Below are 26760 nucleotides of genomic sequence, written 5' to 3' on the forward strand. Positions count from 1 at the left end.
AAAAGGCTGCTTTTCATCAAGCAGTCCACTCCAGGTCTTGCAATGGGCTCGCCATCAGCCCCTTCACATTAAATTATTTTAGAGATCTACATGGGTGAAGGTTTTTTTGTAAGTGTTATTTTGTCCGGGACAGTTTTCATCTGACCGAGAAATTAGATTTTATTGGTTCCTTGACCAATGCATCTTTGACCTGGGCAACTCCTCTCATTGTCAATAAAAGCCCTATATGAACATTGATGCCTTTTTTTTCTTCTGTTTTTCTTTGCTAAGTTCAAGAAGATGCTTAAGAGACCAGATTGTAAAAATGTTGCTGTGGGAAGCCAGTGGAAGATCTCGCAGGGAAATTCTGAAGTACTCACCTATTGCACTATTTCTTGCAGCGAAAACCACCAGGTAGGAATGCACTCAGATGACTTTTTCCAGAGAGGGATGAAGAGTAAGTCAAAGGATGAGCTGGCAAGGGTTCCTTCAGATTTGTTGTTTACTGAACGGCTGACCCAGGTTCTCCTGGTTGAACACAAACTGGTGGAAAGGAAAATGGAAAAACAGAAGTTGAAGGTTCACTTCTACTCTTTGAATTTTTCGGTGGACTGAGCCAATTCTTCCTTTTTCTGAGGTGTCTGAGTCAATGCAGCTTGAATCTGCTAGAGGTCTCTTGTCCAACTCCGAAAATCAACCAAGATGTAAGGGAACTTTGTATTTTTATGGTGCAAGTCCTAACCATCCGATGTAGATTTGTGCTAGTGGACAGGGAAATGTCAGGCCCTGCCCATTGAAAGGGGCAAAGGGGGAGGAGATTCCACTCTCACAAACCTTTAGTTCCTCTGGTGGAGCCAATTCATGCTTGTTTGTGCTAGAGTTGACCCTATAAGTCAATTGTAGGCAGTCTATTTTGGCATATATATGGACTTGATTTGTGCCCAGAGACTCCAAATTCCAATCAAGAAGTAGTTATCCATGCATCACATACAAAAAAGTGTCCTTTGACTTCAGGCCTTATAACCTCCATTACTGTTCTACTCTAGGTTTCCTTAGGCATTCATAAAGAGGTTTGCCTTTGATCTAATCCGGTCTCCAAACTATGCCATAGTGCTTCGGACATCCTTTCTGGTATGATAAAATTACTGTAAATTGGGAGACCAGGTCTTCTCTCTATCCTCGCAGTTCTGTGGAGATGACTGTTACTTGGATGGGAATTATTGGGCTCCCAATCAAACAAGAGCATTTATTTCTATGGCGCACAAGGAATTTTCTAATGGCTTTCAAAAGCTTGTGTCTCTCCTACCTCCTAGACATTTGTGCCATCCCTGCTATATCCCGGATCCAATTTTCCATATGGTCAAATGCACTATTGGTTCCAGCTCGAGGAACTGGTTCTGCAGGAATATTTAGATGAGAATCTTCAAAGTGAACTGATTAATCAGTCTACATCACTTTTTGGAGGGCCACTTTTGTTCGCCCATAACCAGTCCAAAGAGCTGAGACCTTGCATGATTATTATGGGTTAAACCAGATCACCATTAAGTACAGTTACCAGCTTTCTCACCACAAAGACCTACTCAAGTCTATTGATGGTGAGAAAATAATTACCAAATCTAGACCTCTTTTAAGCATGCCATCTGTTCCAAACTAAAAAAGGTGAGAGTGCAAGACGGTCTTTCAGAAACTAAGAACAGCTGGTTTTACAAATGCTCTTCCGGTTTTTCAGTGGTATTCTTTCACATCCTGAATCAGTTTCATGTGGTTGATATTCTCATCTTCTTTGACTCCCTTCCGAGCAACAAGTCCATGTTTGTTGAGTCCTTTGTCTCAGGGAATACCATCTATCTGCAAGGCAGAAGTGTAAATTTGAGAGAACAGAAGCGGATTATCTAGGGTATTGTCTCTCAGAAGGTGGAATATCTGTGGACCTTCAGCAGATCCCTGCCAATTTAGACTTCCCAATCCCTAAGTCTATCAAGGAGACTCAGACTATTTTTTAGGAATGGGTAACTGTTTTTAAGGCTGTTTATGAAAGCTTTGCTGAACTGACCAGTTACATTTCTGCCACTCAGAATGAGAACACAACTAAAGGTTTTTCTTGGACTCCAAAGACTCGGGAGGCCTTTATAAAGCATTTGCCAGCCTTTACTCAGTCCGTATTCTCAGGCGTCCACATCTGTCCAAAACATTTATTGTGGAAACAGATTTCTCTAATTTTGCAGAGGGAGCGTTCTCCTTCAACTCCAGGAGGACCATAATCTGGGGCCCCCCCATCATTAATTTCTCCCATGTCTTGAACCTCCAGTTTCTGCAATGCATTTTGTGTAGAAACGGCAGTCAAGCTCGCTGGCCTTTCTTTTCACAATATGATTTGTTATTCCCACCCCCGGCACTAAGAACATTCCTGCTGATGCCTTTTGTAGATGAGACCTTGTTGTCCAGGATTGAGACACCTCTACATTTGCTCCCTAACAGTAATCTGTCTGGTAAGGTCCTTTTGATGGTTGCTCATTCTAAGATCTCTCTGGAAGGCTTTGATACTCTGCAAAGTCAAGTGCCCTTGACCTACCACAAGAATCTGTTTTACCCTGCAGGCCTTGTAAATTCCAATTAGGTCTTCAAACAGAGGTTGTGGAAATTAGTCATGACTCTGCAATAGCAGGCCATCATGGAGTTAAATCAACCTTAGAAATTGATCAGAGGTCCTTCTGGTAGTCACTGTTTACCAAGACGTACATCTTTGTCAATTCCCTATCCTATCTGAACACCGTCCAAAAAGTCTGTGATAAGTAATTTATTTTTCTTTAGCCTTTGCCTGTTCATCCACAACACTGGCACACAATTTCCAACAACTTTACTGTGAACTTAACCTAGCAAGTTTGAAACTGGGTGATCATGATCACCGTAGACCATTTTTCCCTAGAAGGCTCACTTTTCTCTATTTTGGAGGCTTCCAACTGCCAGCAATGTGGCAAGCAAATTCTGGAATGATCGATTTAATCTTCATGGGCTCCTTGTCGCCATAATCCATTACAGGGGTTTCAGTTTATTTCTAGGTTCTTGCACACACTCTGCTCGTCCTTTGGTATTGATCAAGCTCTGCCTTCAGGTTACCAAATGGAAAAGGTGAATCAGAGACTTGAGCAATATCAGAGATTCCACTAAAAACAAATTCAGTTGCACCCAGGGCTTTGCTCGTTGCTCCTTTCCCTCTTCTCAGTAGCAGCAGGCACAAGAGGAATAGGTAGCGGAGTTGCTAGAGCAACTTGCCTCTGAATGGAGAGTATTTGCTCTATACTCAGAATTCCAAGACTGCTACAAAGCTAGGACTGATAAGTTAAGACCAGTTCCAAAGTTTAAGGTTGGTGAGAAGGCATGGTTTGTCATGTTTCTGCCCACTCGAAAGGTGCTAGTCTGGATTAGTCCAACTTTTTTACCCTGTGTTATAATCAAACAAATAAAAATAAATCCAATTGCCTTCAGGTCGGGCTTAACTCTTTATCCTGCCTTTAATGTCTCCCAGTGAAAGCCATTTGTACGTGTTCCTTTTCATTGGATCTCTCTTCCTGTCATGGTAGATGGGGAACCAAAATAGCAGATCAGCAAGACTTGTAGCTCCTAAATGTTAATCAATCAATTAATCAGTTAATTTGTAAAGCGCTCTACTCAACCGTTACGGTCTCAAGGCACTGGGGGGGCAGGTGCTGCAGCTAATGGTCGAAGAGCCAGGTCTTGTAGTCTCCTGAAGGCCGGGAGGTCTGTGGTCTGTCGTATTGTCGTAAATATTTTATTTACCGTCTTAATTTCTATGCAGGTAAGTACTTAATCAATAATAACTCAATCGGAAAGAAAAAAACAGAGTCCGTGGTGTTAGAGTTCTTAGGGGTTTTATTCCTTGAAAAGGAATCGTTCCGGAACTGGATATCATGTTCCTGTAACCACAATGGGTTCAGGAAGGGATAGAGCAATATTTTATTGACAATACATAGCTTATATACTTAAATCATATCATAGAAACCAATATAGTAGGCGTAACAGCTGAGAGAAGACAAGATAACAGCATCCACGTGTTAGTAGTACGTAATCAGAAGGCGTGAACTAGGCGTGAACTAGAGGTGTGTGCTAGAAACGTCACAGGTAGGTGTCATAAGTAGGTGGCACAAAACAGAAATGTTGCAATGTCAGCAGAAATCGGAGGCTTGGATGCGCGCGCAGCTGCATGACGTGTGATTGACGTGAAACTGGAGGGTGCAGGGGACTTGACATTTACACTAGCGGAAAGAGACAGAAGTCTGGCATGTCAGATCAACTCGTACTTCTATCATATCTGATATCTGATGTTTGGGAACCATATTATCTAAACGGAAAAAGGTCTCTGGGGCAGAAGCTATTCTATACTGACAGTGAGTGCGTGTATAAGCGCCTAAGTGTCTGCATGAGAAGCGTGGGGGCATGGGCCTTCCATGGGAGCATGGTAACAGAGGCTATGAATTACTTGTACGGAGACAGTGAGGCCGGGCCCTTCGCTCTGCAGCTGGGGGGGATGTTTACTTAAACTAGTAGGCAGGAATGCATTTTCGAGGAGCGGAACAGATAATTCGAAGGTTGAAGTCAGTCTTGGCAGGCAGCAGGCTGAGCTGAGCGCGGTGGGCCGCGCTGGAAGTAAGTCAGAGTTCACGGGTACAGAGACAGCCTGGGCTAAGGCTTTCAGAGTCAGAAACCAGAAGAAAAAGCTCGATGGCAGAATTTCAGGGCCTACTTCGCCAGAGCAGAAAAACGTGTAAAGTACACTACAAAAAGACGTTGGCATAGCATACTTAGGAACGGACTATTCAACCCATTCAGGGTGGGTCTGAAAGAGGACATGTTAACGTTGGACGCAAATGTATTTGCGTCTTCATAGCTGGTACAGGAGGGAAGTTACATGCACTTTAAGCTGGTACATGGAGACGGTGGGGTACACACTAGGGAACACAACTTGACCATAAAATTTATATTTCCTCAGTATGTGTAGGGGGAGAGCGTTCAGGTGACAGCGGCACGGTGGGAGAAGGATCTGCCTCCGGAGGTGGCTCTGTGGTTGCGCGGGATGGCGGCCAGGGATAGGTTGGCGGAGCCTCCTGTTTGGTATGTAAAGGGAGAGTCGGCTGTTGAGGTAGGCTGGGCAAGTCTTGTGGAGTGCTTTGTGTGCGTGGATCATGAGTTTGAAAGTTATTCTTTTGTCGACTGGGAGCCAGTGCAGGTCTCGGGAGCGGGATGATGTGGTCTCTGCGTGGGGTGTTTAGGACAGCAGAAGGCCCATATTTGAATTATGGGTACATATCGGTTGTATGATGGTACAACGCATGCATGTACCATGCGGTCTCTACCAACACCGCGTCTTTACCATGCAATTTTGTGTTAATGGCGTGATGGGTAAAGGGATATACATTTTAAAGAGCATAACCCATCCACCTGCCTTGTAAACTGTCCCTTCCCCCCCCCCCCGCTCTGAGCTTAAAGATAGGCAAACACCTCAAAAACGACCTTGGATCCCTCCCCCCCGCCCCCCCACGGTCCCCTGAGCCCTAAAATCTGTCCCCTACATCACTAAACTACCACTACCATAAGGTCTAAAACTGCCTCCTGCCATGTAAAGTGTCCCTTTTGCTTCTCCCTACACTGCGCTCTAAATACTTAAACCCCACGCCCCAAAACCTATCCGACCTCAGCCTAACTCTGCGCTTTCAAGTGGGAATGGGACTCGTCTTGTATGACTAGCAGGTATCCAATTATTAAAGCCACAAAATTTAACTGCTGTTGCTGTCGCAAGGATCACTTAGTATGGGCCCATGCCATCGAGGTTCCAAACAGGACTTCCTTACGTGTTTCTTGATGAGTACCGACTCTACAGGGCTCAAATTGTGTGCTGCTTGTTCTGTAGTTGCAACTTCTCCACCCTGATGAGACAGAACGCACCACATCAGCCAAACCTTTGCAATAATTGAGCACTAAATCATCAGTTATATTTATTAGTTGATTTGCTGGGACTATTGTCTGTCGCATAGCCCTTCCCATCACACAATTTCACTAGGGAACAGTCCAAGTTATTCTGTCAGGAATACTTCTCAAACTCATCAAGACCAATGGTAATACATCTGGCCATTTTAGTGGATGCACAAACTCTAGCAAGTCTGGACTTTATAGTGCTATTTACTTGCTCAACAACTGTTTTCCTCCCTGCGTTTTGTCGCTGACCAGTTACACATTTTTGACAGTCTACAATGACTTTAAACATGGTATTAAATCAATTTTGCTTAAATAGTCTAATCATAGCATCTCTATCCACATTTTTAGGGCCATAACAGACTCATGCCGTCTAGGACAATTGACTATCTGATAATATTAGTCTTCCATCAGTATAAATTCATACTTCATTATTTGTTCTGCGTGTACAATGTGTATTGATCCAATTTTATCTCTTCATCACTAGCTGTATCTTGCAATTGTCTAATTTCTACTCTTGTTTCAACAGATGAAAATATTAGTCTACATCTGTTTGATCATATTGTTCTTTCATTTGTTCTCCATTGATTGTAATTGAATTTTGAGCACAATATTGCACAATTTCATCAGCACATCTATTGCCAATGGTAACATAATCACATTCAGATCTATGTGCAAAACATTTCACCACGCAAATTTGTGCCAGCAATTGTAGTGCCATCAACAGACCCCGCACATACTCTTCATTTCGTATTGGTGAATCCGAAGAGGTTAAGAATCCACGTTGGGACCACAACTGCCCAAAGTTGTGCACAACTCCGAAACCATATTGACTAACCATAAATATGGTTATTCTCATGTGCTTTCACAAACATGCCCTACCTAGTTAGTACGACTAATTTAGCTACCTGGGCTGAACTCACTCCTTTCAAACCTGATGCTTCAATGACACTCGCTACTGTACAAATCGCACATGCAGCTCGCAAGGTACCTTCTTGATCTCTCTCAAGCATGATCCATCCACAAACAGCACAAAATTTGATTCAGTGAGAAGTGTGTTGTGTAAGTCAGGTCTTTGTTTCGTTCACAACTCAGTAACATCCAAACAATCATGATCTGCCTCATCCATCACCACTTCTTTACTCAGATTTGGCAACACAGTAGCTGGATTCAAATGTGTGCATCTTGTCACTGTCCCATTCTCCGCTCCAAAAATCACTTTCATATTTTGGTAACTGACTGCTTGTAAGATGCTTTGTGCAAGTTTGTGTTAACATCTCAACTGAATGTGGCACATAAACTTTCATTGGATGTTATATCACAATTGTTTCACTCTGGTCCAAACTCCTACAGGTAGCAGCAACTGCTTTAAACAACTAGGGAAAGCTGCAGCCAAGGGATCCAATGTGGCAAAGAAATATGCCACTGGATGTCAGGCTGTTACATGCATTTGCGTTAGAACTGAAAGTGCAAAACTGTCTCTTTCACTGCAAAATCCTTATTTAAATCTGGCATTCTCAATGCGGGTGTTCGACACAAACTGTCTCTCAACTCCACAAATGCTTTCATCATCAAGATTTATTGGATCTGACACATCTTTGTGAGTCAATCTTTGTAATGGCTTGGCTATAAAGGAAAAACTGTTAATCCACTATCTGCAATGTCAAACCATTCCCAAAAACATTATAATTTCTTTCTGAGTTTTTGGTGGATTAATTTGCAATATTGCATTAATCCGATCTTGAGACACTTTCCTGATTACTTTCTCAATTTTGTGACCAAGTTAAAGAACTTCTTTTTGGCAAAATTGTAATTTTGCTGGTGATACTTTAGGCCCACCTACTGCCAAATGGTTCAGTACTGCAATTGTATCTGTCACACAAGCCTCTTTTTTGTTTTTGATGCAACCAATAAATCATCTATGTATTGCACCAGGACTGAGTCATTAGGCATTACTGGTGATTCTAAACCTTTCTTCAATACCAGATTTAAGGGCTCTCTGTATACCCTTGGAACTCTGCACCAGGCTAAAACACGGTTTTTGAACCGGGATGCAAATGAATATTAGCTATACAGATGCAAAGGTACTGAGAAACATGCTTGACATAATCAATGAACGTGAACCATTCTGATTCACAGGGAATTTGATAAAGAATCACAGCTGGATTTGGCACCATTAGACAACAAGGTATTACTATCTGATTTACTGTTCTCAAATCCTGAACTATTCTGTATTTTCCATTAGGTTTGTGAATTCCCATTATAGTTGAATTGCATGGACTACCTAAAATCTTTTAGAATTCCTTGCTCCATCAGCATTTCAATCACAAGTGTTACTCCTGCAATCGTCTCGAGACTAGTTTTGCAAGGTGGTGTTCTCGGAAATTTTGCATTTGGTTTGACTGATCTGAATTGGTGCTACTCCTTTCATTAATCCAATGTCTTTCCCTGAAAAATCCCGCACATCAGGCAACACTGTAGCTCTCAAATCAACAGGCAAATCATTCGCTGTATATCCAGGATATAAATCATTCACTTCTGTTCCCTGCCTTGCCAATTTAAAGACCATATCTTCATCCTTTGTATGCAATGCTATTCCATCTGGTGTACAATAAATAGAGCACGACTTTGGCAGCAGGTGACCAGTGTGGACTACACGCCCCAGAATCCCGGCGAAGGTGGCCGGCGAGGACAGCAACCCCTCCCCCTGACACCGGGGGCTTTATCAATGCTTCACGCCTCCCGCTCTGCGGGAAACGCTTCACGGCTTTGGCAGAGGGTAACCAGTGGGTACTACACGCCCAGAATCCCGGCGAAGGTGGCCGGCGAGGACAGCAGCCTTGCCCCCTGACACCGGGGGCTTTATCAACACTTCGTGCCCAAGGCTTTGGCAGCGGGTGACCAGTGGGGACTATGTGCCCCAGAATCCTGGTGAAGGTGGCCGGCGAGGACAGCAGCCCCTGCGGGGTATTAATTTAGAAGGACCATCTCAGGACGCATGTGTGGGGGCGTGCGCGCTAGGCTAAGCCTGAGCAAAGGGCGGGCTGTCTGTGGCTGTCGGGGGCCAGAAGAGGCCGGGCCATCCCCTGAAAACCGACGAAATGGGTAAGTGGAAAGAACTCTGTAATGGGGGGCAAGAGGGCCAAAAGACCAAAGTACCCCGGAAATCTGACTCCATTATCTCTTCCATTATCTCTTACCTAACATCAGCCGTGGGTATTATTAGTAAAGAAATTGCTAACGCTGATAAGGAGCTAGGTCTGTCCTCTCTTGCAGCGCTGGAGGATGGCTCGAGAAAACCTGAACTTACTACGGACGGGGGAAATTTAGATATCCAGCCAGCGCAAACAGACTCTAGTGAGAATAAATGCTGATGATACTATAGTGCATGATTCAAGCATGGATAACCTGGCCTCGCATCCTCGTCAAGAGGAGATACCTAGCTCAAGCGCCCAACAGACTAAGGGTAAACGAAGCACCAGGAAGTGCACAAGAAAGACTAAACATGTTACCAATCCACCTAGGAATACAGAAGAAGTTATTTTGAACAAATTGAGCGATAAAATAGAGGAAATGTTTAACTCTCGCCTAGAGCCTGTTTTAGTAGGCATTGCAAAAGATATTGTGGACACAATAGGTATGGGCGAATCTCGCGTTCGCGAATTTTGCGGATTTGCGAACTCGCAATCCGCAAAATCCGCGAATTCCCGCAATTTTTTTTTTTTTTATGTTCGCACTGGTTTCTGCAAGTTCGCGAGGGTTTTGTACAATTTCGCAAATTGCGAAATTGTACAAAACGCGTGCGAACTTGCGGAAACCCGTGCGAACACAATGTGCCCAGTAGGGTATGTCCCTCGTCTTGTGTGAATAAAAGGTCAGAGAAAGATCAGTTCAGCAGATGAAGAGAAAGAAGCTCCTGGTCACAGGAACAGCACGGGTATTGCGCTCGTGAAAGTCAAGGATGCAAAGCCTATCCAGCATCACAGCTGATTTTCCACGGTAGATTTGGGAAGAAGGCAAACCTGTCCAGCCTCGACGACGCTCACGATTGTTTTTGGGCTAATGAATGAGTCACTGAATTTGAGCATCAACTAGTTCGAGCGTCCATGTGTGTGTTACTATACAATCGTCCCGAAGGGCTCAGGGGTCCCTTGAGTGAGCTGTGAGCTGTAACTATTTTACAATGGCGCCAGCAAGCTGCCAGCGCCGTTGTAAAATAGTTACAAAGTTAGCTTGCACAGGAGCACTTAGATAAAACGAAGCAGGTGCTGCTTTATTTTATCTAGTGGTTCCTGTGCAAGCTAACTTTGTAACTATTTTACAACGGCGCTGGCAGCTTGCTGGCGCCATTGTAAAATAGTTGCATGAGTGGGGTTTCAACTTTTGAACCCGTTACGTTCGTGGATTTTTTTTTGCGGATTTTGCGGGAAATCCGCGGATTGCGGATTTCCCCAAAATCCGCGAGCGTAACAGATTTCCCGCTCACACTTACACGTTCAACACTTGCGTTTCTGGATTACTTAAGAGATGTGACGCTATTGACACTTTTGTTCAAGAATATCGCGGGTAGCATGATTTAATAAAGTACCACATACCAGAAACCACATACGTCGGGTATAGGGCTTAAGGAGGGCTATTCCATTAATGCCAGGCTAAGCGACACTCAGACTACAGTAATTCCGTCTGTTGTCAGTAAAGTTTCAAGTGCTACTCCTATGCTCCCATCACCCATGGCATTTGCCGTAGAAAATGGTAATAGTCAAAAATTGGTAGATGGCTACCAAACAGTTAGTAAGAATCCCTTAGCACCCTGTGAGACTAAGCTGCATCTTCCCCCTGAAGCAGCCCCTTTGGTGGCTGTATTAACAGGGGTCCCACTGCTGGAACTGAACAGTAGAGAAACCACCCAGGAGCTCCTAAGAAAATCTAGGAATTGGTGTTGGCTGTATTCTAGCGGTTATATAGACATTTCCTCTAGCATTAGCATGATAAGAAGGGTAGGATGGGTTGGCCCTTGCCATAAGAGTCTGGAAGGAGAGTGCATCGTTATAAATTTCAATAAATATAATGTAGCCAACAGTTTATTTTGGGATGGATCGGACTTGCCGAACACTGGCATTAGGCCGCTACCCTTTGTTTTTACCCCCTACCATTAAAAGACATGGTACCCTGCCCCACGGATAAGTAAAACTCTTGTCTCTCATCATACTAATACTCACCCATCACAGATCTCCCCAGCGATCCGGACCACTCAGACAAGGTCTGAAAGTTCCCCGGGTGTGGGCTTAACCCTAGCCAATCGTTTCTCTCCTCTGTCCCAACTGGAGGTGAATGATTGACTGGGAGCCACCCCAGGGTCAGAAGAAACAGTCCAGACCCAAGTTTCTGCCTGAAGAATCCTAAGCTGGAATAATATAATAATCCTTATAGCTCTCCAAGAAACTTGGGATTCGTCAAATAGTTTCTTTTTAGATGGATATAGTCGCTACTGTATCCCTGCAAAACCTGGCTCGGTGGGTAGAGCGTAGGGCGGTTTATTATTTTTTTCCACACTTCAGTTGAAAGGTACCCTTAAACAGCTCGACTCAGGCAGTCATAATTGTTTAATAGTTGAGTTGACAGCTTCATAAACCTCTAAATTACTATTCATTAACTTTTATAACTCCTGTGAGAGCGACTATATAAATCAACATTTAGTTTTATTACAGCACTTTTTGTCAGTATATAGTTCTAAATCAAGCACTTTTGAGGTCATCCTATGGGTGACTTTAATTTTCACCCATGTGGACAGCACTGTGTTGCTGATGAACATGAAGGACCTCCATACTCTGTGCCTACACACCTTGAACACACTAAGCAAGAGGAGGCACTGGAGAATTTTTTGGCCACCACAAACCTTTACGAGTCAGGGTGCGTGGAGGATGGTCCAAGGGCTCCCACGTTCAAAGGTAAAGACTCTGGAACAGTCATAGATTATATTTTTTTGTCCCCTTTTGTTTTAACTAGGGTTTTATCGTATAAGGTTGAGGTCTCTGCTTTTAGTGACCACAATCCTGTGATAATAGAGGTGGTCCCAGGGGACCTTTTGGGCTTTAAGGTAGTGTTGAATAGGGGCGGTAGTGATATGACAATTAAAGATCAGGGTAGAAGACTCAAATGGTTCAAAGTGGTACCGGACACCTTCCTGAAGGAAGTATTGACCATGGTTGAACCTGAGGTAGCTACTTGTTTGGACAACAAGGCATCGAGATTAGAGATAGTTGGTGCTTTTGATACCATCTGTATACAAATAAATAAGTCTAAAGAGTTGAAATAAACAGAATAGGCACAAAGACAAAAGATGGTTTGACAGTAGCTGTTCCAGGCACACTCTGCTCTACTTAAAGCCTTGAAATTATGTCCCAGAAACGGGGAGCAGATAGCAAGTTTAAGGAAATTATATAAACAGGCTATCCAAGTAAGTAAACACCAAATAAAAGAAGAAGCCTGGAGTAATCTCCTATCAGCAGAGGTTATGCGAGATAGTGGGAAATTTTCGACCATAAACCAGCCTCTGTTTTCGAATTAAGAGAATTCTCCTTTAGATTGTATTATAACGGATGATCAATGGATAGCCCATTTTGGGAATTTTTATGGGGACCAGAGACATGAGATTCCCCCAGAGGCTCCCACGCCCCAAAATGTAACTGTTCCAGTAGTTTTCCAGGTAACAGATGTGGAAAGGGCCATAGAAGAGACACGGAAGAATAAGGCGCTAGGCCCCGATGAGGTCCCCGCTAACCTGTTCAAGTGTACCCCTAAATTTTGGGCCAAAATCCTGACTAGTGTGTTTAACGCATCAGGTCTAAATAGTTTCCCTGTATCTTGGGCTAAATCTATTATTATCCCGGTTTTTAAGAAGGGGCGTAGGGAAGACCCCTCTTGCTACAGGCCTATTTCCCTGATAGACTCCGCAGTTATAATTCTGGGAAGAGTCATCCTGCACAAACTGACGGGGTGGCTGGAAGACACAGGGGTCTTGTCTAATGTTCAGTATGGTTGACCTGGTGAACAGGTCAAAACTGTGGCAAATTTTATTGGACAAGGGCATTGACCCCTCCCTGACCTTCATTGCAGTCTTTTAGCTTCAGTTAGGTTTACCCAAGAAGGCCGATGCACTAGTCACTTTAGGTCAGAGAAGGGGTTCAGGCAGGGGTGCAGCCTGGCCCCTCTTCTCTTTACACTATGTATCCATGCTTTAGAGCCAGCTCTAAGAGAGGCCTCCCTTGATGTGCCGCGTATAGGAGAAACGGTTATCCCAGTTCTCCTCTACGCGGACAATGCTGTTCTTTTAGCTCGCTTGGGGGTAGGTCTAAAAAAGCTGCTGAATACTTTTGGCAGCTTTATGGAGACCTTGGATTTGAAAATTAACACCAAAAAGTCCCAAGTTATGTTTGTAGGGAAATGTAGCAGAAAGAAAAAAGTGAACTTTTTTTGTGGAGGAGAAGTCAAGAGGGTCCCCACTTTTACCTATCTAGGGGTCCTTTTTTATGAAAGAGGGAACTGGGGTCCGCAATTAATTAACAGAAGTAACGTGTTTGCCAAATCTACCTCGGCCCTCATGGGATGGGGGCCAGACCAATGGAGGCAATTTTGAAGGTTTATAAAGCTAAATGTTTCGTGATTGCCACATATGGTTCTTCATTTTGGGGCTATACCCCCCAAGATAGAATTCCGGTGACTGAAAATAAACTTTTAAGATCGGTATTAACAGTGCCACAGTCCACCGCTACTTTTACTATTCACACAGAGTTAGGGGTGGGGCATGTAACAGACCTAATAAAAATTGCCCCCCTGACCTGTTGGCTGAAGACCTGGCTTAATCAGGAAATTTCTTTGAATCACATGATCCTTAAAGATTGCCTTTTGTTGGATAGAGCCAACAGGATCCCATGGTTGGCTTACATTAAATCAGTATTTTCTAAAATGGGGAGATCTGAGCTTTTCTCCTCCCCCGAGAGTATAACAAGAGAAGATGTCGGACAGACAAAAAATGCATTGTAGAATTTGTTGTCTCTAGAGAGGGAGGAGCTGGAAGTGAGGAAACCCACCGTTGGTGCCAATTTTTGAGTTAGCTCCCCTGGACCCGAGCCCTATCTTATCCTGGTGACCCGTCCTTTCCATCGGCACTTGTTAACAAGATTTCGTTTTAATTTAATTCATCTGACATTGGGCTGTTTTCCTACCTGGGGCACCCCAGAAAAATCCAACCCTTGTAAATGTGATAATTTCTCCGCACAAGACACCTTACATTTTATTATGTTTTGCGAATACTACTCGGACATCAGGAAGAAGTTCTTGTTACCTATCCTTAGGGACGAAGGGTTTTTACAGGTCAGGCCAGCCGTCCTGTATTTACAATTGCTAAGTAGTCCCCGCATCATATTTCACGTCGCTAGTTTTCTAGTAGCTGTAGTGTGGATCAAGAATAAGAGTATATGTGTCCCAATTGTCTCCGCCCGATTTTGATTGTATGAAATGTCTATTTTTAGACTTATGATGTTAATGTATTGTCAATTTGAAACGGATATCTTGTTTTTTTCACATTATGATAAATTTTTAAAAACTTTTAAAAAATTTAAATCTTAAAATTGTTGTTTTTTACTTTAGCTGTGTATGATTGTACCTGTGTCTTTTTATGATATTAATTTATCGAATAAAAGTGTTTGACTGACTGACTGAAATCGAGCAATTCATTTTGCAAAGCAAGTGCTTTTGCAGGGATTCTGCACATACAAAGAACTATGCGCAGGAAAACAAGACCTCAGTGTATAGGGTTTGCACCTTCCTACCACCTTAGTACCCAAAATAGACTAGCTATGGTGTCTCATTTGTTCACCTACAAAATCCCAAAGCTACAAATGATTAGACAACCCAGAACATAAAACTTCCGACTTTCTCAGGAATCGTGGGAGCAAGACATACTCTTTTGCTCACTCACACTTGTCCACAACAAGAATTGTCAGTCACTTTATAGTTCAAAATGTTCATTTGCCCTATTGTGCTTTATGATGCAGCACACAAGCCAATACCAACAGCAAAATGCATAAACCTAAAACAGCTAGCATTGTTACAATACCATAGAATACAAAGGGGGACTTCATTATATATAGACCATGGAAAATGATTATAGACCTAACCAGCCTCTGCTTGGTAAGTTGAAGTTTATTATATAAAGGAAGATCTCTGGGCTTCGTCAGCAGACCCCATACCTTAAAGCCTAGATGGTAGGTTTACATCATAGGTACAGCATAGCTCGTCTCCAAGAAAACATCTCTCTGCAAGAGTGTTAACAACATACATCCCTTTAATATTAAAGTACGAGTTTTCCAGCAATGCAGCTGTGTTTAGAATGTTTTGTCTAGGTGCTAGGGACTGGCCAGAACAGAATAACAAGGGGCATGTTTATTGACCTTGCACATTGTGTTCAGACTGAACTCCAGGAATAAGCAGAGAACACAGAAAGCAGACAGTTCTCATGTGAAAGGCACAAACATTCATGCAAAATAAAATCATGTAGTAACGTGTGCTAAAAGCAAAAAAGCAGCAGAGCTCATGCTTACTTAGCAAAGTCGAGAATGACTCTAACAGCCATGTAACAGTTCCTTCCCAATAGGTTAACCGGACTTGTATCACACACCACAAATTGATGTAAATCTTGGAATCCTCCATCTGCGCTTTCACTGGTTTTGTTACTGACGTCTGTTTGAAACGCCTACATTATTGATACTATCTCTTGTACAGAGAATTGGCAGTGGCATGCATGGGGGGATGGCAGGGGGGTAGTTCTGGGAAGTTAGATTAGAGTTACATTTTGACAATATCAGGAGCGAATGTCGAACATGATATATCATGTGGGATTAATTTTCATGGCCTTTGTTTTTGCTTGAACTGGAGAGTAAGAAGAGACGTTGCCAAGCAAAGAATGCTCTAAATAATTGCTTCTTACACGTTTGTTCCATTACTCTCTCTGATTATATGCACGTTACTATGGAAATGTACATGCTGTGTGTTTGACTAGAATTGTAAACTTCAATAAAATGTGTTAAAAACAAAAAAGAATGGTAGCACCAGTATCTGTGAGGAACATAATTGAACTTCCGTCAACCTCGCCATCCACAAAGGTACCACACTGATCTACCTCTAAGTATGCGCCAAGCACGCACTCCTCCCCCTCCTTCAGGCACAGCCATTGAGATGTATCTGAATTATTTTCTTGCCACTGTATCAAATATTGTGAAACCACCTGCACATTTGAGTTCATATGATCATTTGTATGAAACCCCACATTTGCACTGTTTCTGTACTTGACCATTTACATTTTGATTTTGCATAGGAGCATGAGGTATCTGAGCTGGAGGCATACCCTGTCCTCTTCCAGATGACATTTGCTGATTCTGATTACTCATCTGCTTTTGATTCATGTCATTTACTCCTGTAACAATTTTGTTTACCAACAAACTTCTACACTCGTGCTTCCAATGCCCCAGGTTGCCGCACGCATGACAAGGAAACTTCTTCAATTCATCTTTATTAACTCTAGCTCTCCTGTATCGAATGGAAATACAGTGACACAAATGATACAGATTCCAAAAGGGGAGTGTCATGTAGATAGGCTTTGCCTTTACACTGTGTTAAGTTAGCATGAGCTTATTAAAAGTTTAAACTTCTAATAAGCTCATGCTAACTTAACACAGTGTAAAGGCAAAGCCTATCTACATGTTACTCTCTTTTGGAATCTGTATCATTTTTGTCACTGTATTTCCATTCGATACACCTCTCATACCGGTAGTAGTTTGACCAATTCCTTGGTAAGCCTCTACATAATCTGTATTCACAAATCCTTCTTTCTTTGCAGCTTTCATTTGAGAGAACATTCATTTTTCCTTTAACTTTTGTGTCTTGTATCAATCTCATCACTACAGTACTTAGCATAAGGAAGAATCTCACTGATTGTCTTGCTCTGCTAACAAATCAAATGCTGCTGAATCATCGGACTAATTTCTGGTCTCAATCCATAAACCAATCTATATCCAAAATGTCCAGTCTCTATCAGTGATGTTCTAAATACCACTGTACTGTTTAAACACTTGTAGGAGCCTTTCATAATAAGCATGCACTGACTCTTTCAATTCTTGAGTAGTTCTGTCTATTTTTACCCAATCCATTTCTTTTGTTGAAATCTTCCCTTTCAAATAAGTAATGACTTGATTATATTTTTACATATCGTCTTCAGATGGTGCTCCTGTTTTTTAATCTCTTGGATATTCATTATTTGGCCAATCTACTGCAATGTTACACTCGGTTCACAAATCAGCTGGAACTATAATATCAAACGGGTCATCCAAATCCTTCCAAATTACTTTGAAAACTTTCACAAACCTTTCCACTTGTTTGTACCAATTTACTGGTTTTTCTCTCAATCTTGGGAAATAATTAGTAAATGACAATATATACTGCCTTGACCAAGGGACATGGACAAACCCACCTCCCGGTACTTCTTTCCTCAGATATACCATAGCATCAGCTGCTTCTCTCAGTGGATATAATGATAAAACCACTGACGTCACTGTTGTATCGTCCTTTTTAGCCCCTTTTCCTTTCCAACGATCTAGCTCTGCCCATAGTTTTAGTCTACTAATTAACTCATTAATTTGCAAAAGTTTCCCTGAAGCATTCAAATGTTCCAAATCTTTATCGCTGAAGTCTAACGTATGTCTTTAGATTTTTCTGTCAACTCCATACGTTTGTGCACGCTCAAACATTTCCATGTATAGCTTACGCTTTCTTTGTAATATTTTTATACATAAATAGTAATTCCTCATCCTGCTATTTACCTAATCTATCTGGGCTAATCGTAACCAGAATCATTTCTTCCAAATCTGCTTTTAATTTACTCACATCAACACCTAAATTATGTCTATTCTGTGCACTACAACCAGGTGTTATGTCTCTTATTTATTCATCCAATTCTTATGGTGAAGGGTCTAAAGATTTCTGAATATTTTCACTAGTGCCACTTCTTGATCCTGATGTAGGCATTATGTTTCCTCAATCTGTAGTAACCTCTTTGGATCTATATTTATACCTCACTTTAATGTTTCAGAAAGGATTATTGAAACTCCAATCAACTGCTCTGAATCTCCTGACTCTACACTTGCATGTGTTCTACCAATTCTATTTATTCCTTGATTAATCTCACTTATTATTCCTCACACTGTTGGAATTGCATTCATTCTCATATCCGGTATCGTTAGAGCATGCACTTGTGAAATACCTTGTCATCCTTATTTAATGGAACTATCGGACCAATAGTTACTGGAACTGACAACTTCTGGATTCAAAATCATTTGTGCGGTTTATTTTGTACTAAATCTTCTCGAACTGAAGTCTGACTTATATTTACAGATTTTTTGTCTCTTGAGGGACTTTTGTATGAATCAATGGAGCACTTGGTAGAGAATTTATTTTGAGGTTTTATAAAGCTCTGGCTAGAACTGGAGGTATCGGAGTGCTTTACATAGATAATTGCACAGAGGACATAAGCAAAGATGCAAATAGTAATGAACAAAAAAGAACATCGGTAATGCAAAGGAGCAAGGGATAAACAATTGGTAAAAAGTAAACAGAAGAGTGAGGGAGGGAAAGGGCAGAGATGACAGTTAGATTAAGTTAAATTCAAAATTCAGCAGAATCGGCACCAACTTGAGGAGGTATCCAGGCCCAGTCTAACCACTGGGCCTGTAACCGAGGTAGTCCTAATTAAAGATTAGTGAGGAACCGCAGATGGGTAAGAGAACACGGCACGAAGCATCTCCTCTCAGTTGCATTCAGCAGCTCAACCGTACACTCTATCTTGTTCTTCCGGATACATTACATTTTTCTCCTTCTTTAGACTCCGCTACCCTTACCGGAAACATTATTTCTCCCTTTGCTACATCTCTTCTCCACATTTTCGTTTGAGCATCCCATTTAGCTTTGAATATCTACTCGCAGCATTCTTGTATTTATTCTTATTCCTATGTCTTTCTTTTTTGTATGCTTCATGTTCCTATTCTTCAAGAGCTTCATACTGCATAGGTCTAGGAGTAGGTCTCAAATCATTAATCTGTCCCATTAAATCCTCTAAAACTCTAGTATTAAGTGTACCAGTCTGAAAATACTTTAACACCATCTTTCTCAGTGTATTTCATCCAATTTTCTAACCAAGTACACATATGGTAACCCCTTTGTAATGACAAAAGAAGCGGGTGTTCCTTTGGGGGGCACAGGAATTCCTACTCAGAGTATAGACTGATTCTTACTAAATAAAGGCTTCAACAATTTTACTAACTTCATGATTAATTTACACTAATACTAGACTATATAAGAAATTCTGTAACTATTCTTCTTCCGTAATATGATTTTCTGTCACCAACCATAATCAAATACATTATCCAATCCCAGCACGGTTCACATCAACCAACCAACCAACAGGAAGCACTAATAGATAAAATGAAGCAGGTGCTTGAGTTTAACTGAATTTGAGCTCCAACTCGAGCACCTGCTTTATTTTATCTATTAGTGCTTCCTGATGAAGCTAACTTAGTAACTATTTTAGAATGGCGCTGGCAGCTTGCCGGCTCCATTCTAAAATAAAAGCGGTACAAAAGGGGGGTGGTGATTCTTAAATAAAAGGCAAGGAGTAGGGTAGAGGGCAGAAGGGCACAACGACGAGTGGGGCAGGCGGCAGAAGTGCACAACGACTCGGGCAGAATGGCACAAAAACAAGTGGGGCAGAGGGCAGAAGGGCACAATGAGTGGGGCAGAATGGCACAAACGAGTGGGGCAGGGGCAGAAGGTCACAAACACAAGTGGGGCAGAGGGCAGAATGGCACAACGAGTGGGGCAGAGGGCAGAAGGGCACAACAACGAGTGGGGCAGAGGGCTGAATGGCACAAAAACGAGTGGGGCAGAGGGCAGAAGGGCACAAACACGAGTGGGGCAGAGGGCAGAATTGTGGTGTTTACCACATAAAAAGGAGGAAACAGGAGACTTCAAGTATGGATAAGTGGGTTTATTGACCTCATCCACCAACGACCAACTCACAACTGACTTCCAGAGAAGCCTTCATTCCAACAGAGAATCCCATACAGGATTCCACAAGTTAAAGGTACAGTGAACATATATAGTACAAAATGGCACATTATCACACATCTTCCTTCCCAACAAAACAAATAAAAAGAAAGAAAGAGAAAAAAAAACAAAAAACTAAACATAGTCTTTCAAGTAGGGAGGAGGTCTACGTGCTCTTTGACCTCTTCTTGAAGAAAACAACAAACCCGGAGCCCCAAGAGTATCGTTATAGGAATTAGGCGAACCACCATCAGCACAGGGTACATCTCTACCCACACCAACAGGCAACCTTGAATTAACCAACACCACACGACTATTATTCCATATCCTTCCATCTTCTGTCTTGACCGCATTCTTGAAGACCTTTATCACAGAACGAACTTCAGTATACTTTGACAAAGGCCTACACCCAACAGGCGCTCTGATGCGTACAAGATCACCAAGTTTGAACTTTTGAAAAAACGCACGCTTCCTATTAACCTGTTTATCCAACTCCTTACATCTCCATTCCCCTATATTATTCTCCACCAACCCTTTATTCAACTTCATCCAACCTGGACACCACAAAGTATTAGGAACTCTGCCCTTGAACAACTCAAAAGGAGACCTTCCTGTAGTAGAATGAGGGGCCATACGATAACTACTAATTCTGTCCCTAAGAGACACCTTCCAGTCTAAACCAGAGGACCTTGCCAGTTGAATAGCTTCCTTAAGGGTCTTGTAGACTCTCTTCACAGCTCCATTCGACTCAGGATGATACAAAGAGCACTTCTTATGAACCACACCACACTTCTTTAAATAATCTTCAAACATTCTCGAGCAAAACTGTGGCCCATTATCCGAAAGCAAACTATTGGGAAAGCTTTCTTTTGAAAAAACTCCATCCAAACACCTAATAACAGCAGGTTATATCTCTTACAGCACTAACCTCAATCCATCTTGAATACAAGTCTATTAAGACAATCAAATATGGAGTATCAGAAACCCCAGACAAAGGACCCACAATGTCTATCGCAACCTCATCCCAAGGATGATTAGGTAAAGTTCTTTTAACCATAGGCATCTGCTTAGTCTTTAAAATCTTATCACTCGCACAACATTCAGGACAGTCTCTCACCATTCTCTCTATTTCTAGATCCATGCCAGGCCACCAAAATTGCAAACTGAGAATTTCCTTCGTTTTGACAATACCTAAATGACCACAATGAGCATTTGACAACAACTTATTTCTAATACCTATTGGAGGAATCAACTTCGTACCACGAGTTAGAAGACCACCATCAGTAACAGAAAGTTTCCCCAGAAACTAACAACCAAGGCTTTTCCAAACGACCATTGCTCCTCAAGGAAGAAATAACCCTAGAAATCTTCTCATCTTTCACCAACTCACTCCTCCATTCGCACTCATCAACAGCTCCCTCAGTAACTTCACACACACTGACGTTCTCATCTGCTCCACACAAATCCTCCTCAACAAAGTTCTCAATACTAACCAACCTTGACAAACAATCTGCTGACTTGTTCGCCATACCAGGTATGTATTCAACCTCAAAATCAAACTCCTGTAAAGAAATCACCCATTTCCTAATCCTTGAAGAAATGGCATCCAACCCTTTTTTTAAAAAGACCTCTCTTAAAGGCTTGTGATCTGACAAAACACATACCTTCGAACCCCAAATCAAATTTCTGAACTTCCTCAAGGCCCAAAAAACAGCAAGAGACTCCTTCTCTATCACCGAGTAGTTCATTTCTGCACCCCTAAGACACCTCGATGAACAACAAATCCTGCCCATCCTTTCTTTGTATCAGAACAGCACCCAGGCCTTTGTCACTAGCATCAGTGAACATGAAAGTCGGAAGACCAGGAACAAATGCATGAAGTGAGGGAGCTTTGCTTAACTCAACCTTTATACTTTCAAACTCCCTTCTACAATCATCGGACCAATCAAAAACAACATTCTTTGCCATCAACCTCCTCAAACTATGCGTCTTATCTGCAAAATTAGTGACAAACTTTCCATAGAACTCAACCATCCCTAGAAAAGAGAGCAACTCATCCTTATTAACAGGTTCCTTTGCCTTCCAAATGGTCTCCACCAATTCCTTTTTGGGAAAAACACCTTCACTAGTAATCCTATGTCCAAGATAATTCACTTCTTGCACACCAAATTTGCACTTTCCTTTCTTCAGAGACATACCAGCCTCATCTAAACGTCTAAGCACCGCACACACACGCCCATTATGTTCCCGCAGATTATTTCCAAATATCAACAAATCATCCTGATAACACTTCACGCCACTCAAACCCTTCAAAATCTTAGACATGATTAGTTAAAACACGGAGGCTGCCGAAACGAGACCAAAAGGCATCCTCTTGTATCTAAATGTGCCCATAGGTGTGATAAAAGCAGTCAGATCCTGGTAGGACTCATCTAGTTCCACCTGGTGGTAAGCTGACGCTAGATCAAGCGTTGTGAAATACTTTGCTCCCTCCAAAGTACCAACCAACTCATCAATATTAGGCAAAGAAAACCTATCCACAACTACCTCCTTATTCAGTGACCTCAAATCTATGCAAAGTCGAATTTCACCTGTCGGTTTCTTTGCAACTACAACAGGAGCCAACCACTCAGTGGCCTCAACTGGCTCAATTATCCCATTACTTATAAGTTTTTCAATTTCCTCTTGAACTTTCACGTGTTCCATTAAAGGAATTCTCCTTACCTTTGCTACTACTGGAACAGCATTCTCTTTTATCTTGATATGATGCTTATAGCCACGCAAACATCCCAAGCTTTCCTTAAACATTTGGATATTGTTCAGAAAAAACCTTGCTCAAATCCTCACTCCCACTACTATATTCACTTTCATGCACCTCCTGAATCTGAACCTGAGGCGATGCATTAGGATTGAGTTTCACTCCAAGCTCTCTTTGATGTAACCACCCCAGTAATGCATCACCTTTCTTTGCTACATATATCTTACCAACAATTATTCGGCTTCCTAACTCTCTCACCCAAAAAACATCCTATCATTTTAATTGGTTTGTCACTATAACCTAAAAGTGTTATATCAGATTTCAACAACTTAACTTTACCCGATAGTTTCTTTGAACAATTTTTCATCAATTATCGTTATACAAGAACAAGAATCAAATTTAAAATGTATCCTCTTATTCTCCACCTTAACCAGATGTGAGGGATGATCAGTTTTTGTACAATTTATCTCAAAACTCACAGTTCTGACTTGAGGCTGTGACCACTTTTTCTTTGTTACATCCCCTTTAAACATCTTTGTTCTACAGAACTTTGCATAATGCCCCCCTCTTGCCACACAAGTTATACAATATTTTTAATGCAGGACAGATAGACGAATTTGCTAAATGCGAAAATTGTCCACACCTGAAACAAGAAAATGTGTTAGCTTGACCAGCATACAAAGTACCAGACATGTTAGAATTCATTACATTTGCAATGGCACCTTGTTTTTCTGGCCCAACACCACCCTCCTGTTTTTTTACTTGACACACCACATCTTCCACCTTTATTTCCTCTTTTGTTTCAGGCTTCTCTTTTTCTTTTTTTAATTCTCCAACACATTTAGTCATATGCTCCACTTGTTTCGCAATGACTAAAACTTCCTCAAGAGGAGGTTCATCTTTTAGCCATAACTCTTTCCTGATGTCATCATGTGCACATCTCAAAACAAATTGGTCTCGTATTCTCTCATCAAGAGTTTGTGCGAAATTGCACGATGATGCCAATTTTCTGAGAGATGATACATACTCTTCAACTGTCTCATCCTTTTTTTGTTCCCTCAAGCCAAAGTGATACCGCTCCATTATTGTGCTTAGTCTTGGCAAGTAATGACGATCCAATTGTAATATAGCAATCTCATACTCATTTAGATTTCTTTGACCTGCTAAAGGCAAATCTGGCAAGTGTTCCAACACATCCTGCCCTTCACCACCAAGACAATGTAAAAGAAGAGCAAGTTTCCTTTCTGCGCTCAAATTTGTTTCACAAACCCTAGCATAGTTAGCAAAAATCTTCTTCCACTTTTTCCATTTAACATTTGGTTCTCCTGGGTTAAGTAAGAAAAAAGCTGGTTGAGTAACATTCTGCATTTTTCTTTTGCTTGTAACAAGGACTTTCCTTCAATATTCTTTTCCTTCCTTTGTTCAAAAGAATCCTTTTTAGCCCTTTGTCTCTTTTTTAAGTTATTTCGCTTTACAAAATATTCTTCTCAATATTACTTTATCTGCTTTATTATGCGTCACAATGGAACAATGGAATGTTCCTCGTAGTAAAGAATTCCATTAACAAAATCCTTTCCTTCGTGTACAAAGAGTCATTGTCCTCGCGTTGCTTAGTAACAGTCAGCCAAGTCAAACAGAACCTTGAGGCGCATCAGCTGAAACGCAAGACGAGTGACAAAATGCGCAGCCGAATACTCGACTCAAGCACTACGTTAATGACACAAAGTTGGAACGCACTGCTGAAACGCAACGTAGGATGACGTAGAGTCGAAGCGCACAGAGTTGAAACGTACAGCTGGAACGTAGAGTCGTAGCGCACAGCCAATCAATGACTCAACGTTCTGTTGTGCTTGCGCTCCCTTCTCCAATTTAATATGCGCTTGCGACTTCCATCACCCAATTCGCCTTAAATAAACGCTTTTAATTGCTTTAAATGTTCGCTTTCAAATTATCCCCACCGCTCTCCTCACCATACAGTACACTGCCATCAAAACTGCCTTTACAGCCGCTGGGAAGTCACTGCTTCTCTTCTTTAAATTCTGCCGCTGGAGGAGGGGTGTTTTCAAATCTTTTCCCTCGTGTTGAGGTTTTCCCGATCGTCGCCAAATTAATGTGGTGTTTACCACATAAAAAGGAGGAAACAGGAGACTTCAAGTATGGATAAGTGGGTTTATTGACCTCATCCCCCAACGACCAACTCACAACTGACTTCCAGAGAAGCCTTCATTCCAACAGAGAATCCCATACAGGATTCCACAAGTTAAAGGTACAGTGAACATTTATAGTACAAAATGGCACATTATCACAAGAATGGCACAACAACGATTGGGGCAGGGGAGAGAAGGGTACAACAACGAGTGGGGCAGAGGGCAGAATGGCACAAAAACGAGTTGGGCAGAGGGCAGAAGGGCACAACAACGAGTGGGGCAGAGGGCGGAATGGCACAAAAACGAGTTGGGCAGAGAGCAGAATAGCACAAATGAGTGGGGCAGAGGGCAGAAGGGCACAGCAACGAGTGGGGCAGAGGGCAAAATGGCACAAAAACGAGTGGGGCTGAGGGCAGAATGGTGCAAAAACGAGTGGGGCAGAGGGCAAAAGGGCACAAACACGAGTGGGGCAGAGGGCAGAAAGGCACAACGACTGGTACAGAGGGCAGAAGGGCACAAAAAACGAGAGGGTGGCAGTGATGAACCAGAGGGCGCATCGCGGTCTCGCACAAAAAAACCCTGCGAACACGCAAAGCGCCCCGCGAACACGCAAATCGCCCCGCGAACACGCAAAAATAAAAAAATCTGCAAATTCGCAAATTTTTCGAATCGCGACTTTGCAAATCTGCAAATTCGAAAATTTCGCCCATGCTTAGCAATTATACTCTAAATGTTAAATGTTCAACCTCCCTAAAGCATCATTCACAATCTTATTGGTTCCCAAAATAAGGTTATCATAAGTCCGTTCCATCTCATCCAGGTTCTCTCAGATGGTCCATTGTTAATTTGAAAGATGTCATCCTTCCGTGGAAGCAGGATCAGAATCTTCCAACATTATCAACATCCTTGTGCACACTCCACATTAGCTTGCAACATTTGTCAACAAAGTCTTTAGTACTGTTGGACTTGGCCCTTAAGGCAGGTTCACCCCTAATCTTTTTGCTTTAAATCTGTGATGTGTGGATGATTTTCTGGTCTGTGCGCACTTTTTCTCTGTGTCCCAGAGTAAAGTGCGTGCATGTAGTTAGGCTGGCCTGCTCTCCCACAGGGATGCATGGGGAATGTCTGTGTCCCTAGTAGTTCCTGATGTGTGGGGAGTGCATGCTCGAATTTGGTATGTGCGAGTTCGTGGGAATTAATGCTTTGCAATGGTGTATGTGGCATGTGTGTGTCATGAGTAGAAATGCCATTTCTAGGACTTGGCATATTTCTGTAAAATATGCCTCCAGTGTGATTGGCTGGAGCTGGCTGGTGAGCCTGGCTCCAGGAAGGCTGGATGGGTCTGCCCGGTGGTGAGTGTGAGATTAGCATGCTTGATTGCTTGGGAGGAGTGCACCTGGTCCCTGATGGGCCTGGACTTTCCCCAGACAATGCTGGCTCCACCCCCTGTAGTGCGACTGATGGCCCTAGCCCTGCCAGTGAATAGAGAGGGTGGTTGAGGTAAACAGAGTACTTCAAAACCAGCTGCGACTGGTTTTCCCCCCACCCTGCACCCCGAGACAAAGGGGTTTTTCTGTATAAGAAGGGGCTGTGTCCCCATACAATTTGTCCTGTCTTTGATTTTCTTCCAGGATCTTGCCAGAGGGGGCTGCTGCTGCTGCTGGGGCCAAGAGGACCGCCATTTGGCTGTCTCCCTGCCTGGAGACCCAGTGTGCTGGCTCTGGCCCTGCCTTG

Source organism: Lissotriton vulgaris, chromosome 1_2 (genome assembly GCF_964263255.1).
Source record: "Lissotriton vulgaris chromosome 1_2, aLisVul1.2, whole genome shotgun sequence".
In the NCBI taxonomy this organism is placed as follows: Eukaryota; Metazoa; Chordata; class Amphibia; order Caudata; family Salamandridae; genus Lissotriton; species Lissotriton vulgaris.